We start from the raw sequence: 2,323 nt of genomic DNA, 5'->3' as shown, positions 1-2,323 counted from the left end.
GAGAAAACTGGTCATATTGGAAAAAGAAATCCTTCCAACCCATTCTGGCTGTGTCCACCTGTTTCCAAAGTGAGTCTATTTGCTTCTGCAGTCCTTGTCTGATGAGGTCAGGTCCTTCTTAGCTCATGCTTGGTATCAAATTAACATTTTCCAGTTAATTTAATGCTTATTTTTGCTTACTTTGGATTTATGCATACTCCCTTGCTGATTCCATTTTCCATTTTACCATTATTCAAATTAGATGGGACTAGTTTTATATACAGAGGAAATTAGGCATCTTTCATAGGGTTTCACCTGCTCAATCACTTTCTTTTGGAGGAGACTGCCAAAATATTTAATAAAATCCTAGTATTTCCATTGTTTTGTATACAACATGAAAAGCATGTTTTAGAGGGTCGATGAAAGACCAGATGCATGCAGGTCCTCTGTCTGTGGTACTTCCATGTCTTGAGTGAGTAAAAAAATCTCCAAAATGTCATCTTGGGTCAAGATGGTACAGGAGGATTGAGGTAAAATGGCAAAGACTCTGTCTAGTGGGGTGCTGCTGTGCTCCTTCTGAGGCCAGCACTGCCCAGCGGTTTCATTAGTGGCCTAGATTGTGGAGCTGACTCTTTACGGATGCCTTAGCATTAATCTAGCAAAGGAACCCATTTTTCTGAAGTTGCGTCTTCTTCCCATGTCCAGGTTTGAGGTTAAGGCAGTACCTAGAAGAGCTAAGAAGTCTTCTGCAGGGGGAGAGATGCTTGAAGAAGAGAGTGATGGAGACAGCTTGAACATAAAAGATAGCGTTAACTGCTGATTCTTGATAGAGGTTTATGCCTTTTCCTTTTTTTAATTACTGGCGGGTGCTGAGAGCCCCAGTCACAACGGGATGCCTGGGATACTAGAGTACACCTTCTGTGCCTCCATTGATCCATCACAGTAAGACCCCAGGGACCCATTTTGGAACAAGATTCCAGGAGAGCTCAGCGCCACAGGCTGCAGCTGATAGTGCTGAGGCACGTTTTGCCCCTGCACGCCATTCCCTAGAGTATACCTCTTCACTTTTATGAGTTACCTTGTGCAGAAGGGAGTAAAAATCTAGGGCAGCCCCTCAGCACCGGCTGGTAACAGTCGCGCGGTTACTGCTGCGACTGACCCCAACCGCGCCCCGTAGCTCCCCCACCCCCACCCCCCCGCCCGGTGGGCTCGCCGGGGGGGCGGGGCGGTCCACCCGCCCGCGGAAGTGAGGCTGTGCTGCGGCGGCGTGGCCCGCGCTGCTGCTCGGTGAGCGGCTGCTGGCCGGGCGCGGGCTGCAGGCGAGGGGAGCGGCCGGGGCTGGGGGTCCCGGGAGAGCGCGGCTGGGCTGGGCTGGGCTGGGCTGGGCTGGGCTGGTGTCCCGGAGAGCGGGGCTGGGGGGCTCCCGGGGCTCGAGGAAGCGGAGGGAGGCTGGGGGGGTGACCCAGGGAGCGGGGCTGGTGTGGTCCTGGGGCTGGGGGGAGCGGAGCGGGGCTGGGGCGTGTCCCGGGTCTCGGGGAAGCGGGGCTGGACGGGACTCGGGGAAGCGGAGGGAAGCTGGAGAGCCGAGCCGGGGAGCGGGGCTGGTGTGGTCCTGGGGCTGGGGGGTGTCCCGGGGCTCGGGGAAGCGGGGCTGGGGCGCTGACCCAGGAAGGGGGGCTCGGGGAAGCGGAGCAGGGCTGGGGGGGTGACCCGGGAGTGGGGCTGGTGTGGTCCCGGGGCTCAGGGAAGTGGAGTGGAGCTGGGGAGGTCCTGGCACTCGGAGGAGCAGAGCGGGGCTTCACCTGTGGACGGCCCTCCCGGCCCTTAGCAGTGGAGGGGTGCCCCAGGGAGCAGCCCCAACAGCTGCCGTGAGGACGAAGCAGCCTTTTTCTGGAGGAGGGAGGCAAGGGCCAGAGCTGGGCCGGGGGACGCTGGGCTGCCCAGCTGGCTGGAAGGGGTGCCCGGGAAGGCACAGGGCTGTAGAGCAGCTGCAGTAGGGCAGAAGCTGGCCCCGGTGCTGAGGCACAGATGTGCAAGCAGCTTCTGTCCCTTCTCGGTCCTTGTGGTCCCAAGGGAAATGCTCATGGGCTGGGGAGGGGGGGCAGAGATGGTCCCCCGGGGCTGGAGCTGCACCGGAGCAGGTGCTGTTAACTGGGGGGAATGGCAAGGGGAATGGCTGCTGTCCCCCTCCCTGCTTCCTAGCTGAGCCTCTAGCTCTTCCGTTCACCCCCGTTTGCTCCTTACACAACACGCGGGCCTGTGAGGGTAGCAGTAGAGGACTGAGCTGCAGGGCAGAGAGCCAAATATTTGCAGCCTGTAGAAACTGAAAGATGTGAGCCTTATA

This window comes from Mycteria americana, chromosome 16 (assembly GCF_035582795.1).
Source record: "Mycteria americana isolate JAX WOST 10 ecotype Jacksonville Zoo and Gardens chromosome 16, USCA_MyAme_1.0, whole genome shotgun sequence".
Lineage (NCBI taxonomy): Eukaryota > Metazoa > Chordata > Aves > Ciconiiformes > Ciconiidae > Mycteria > Mycteria americana.
Note: the sequence above shows the minus strand (reverse complement) of the source record.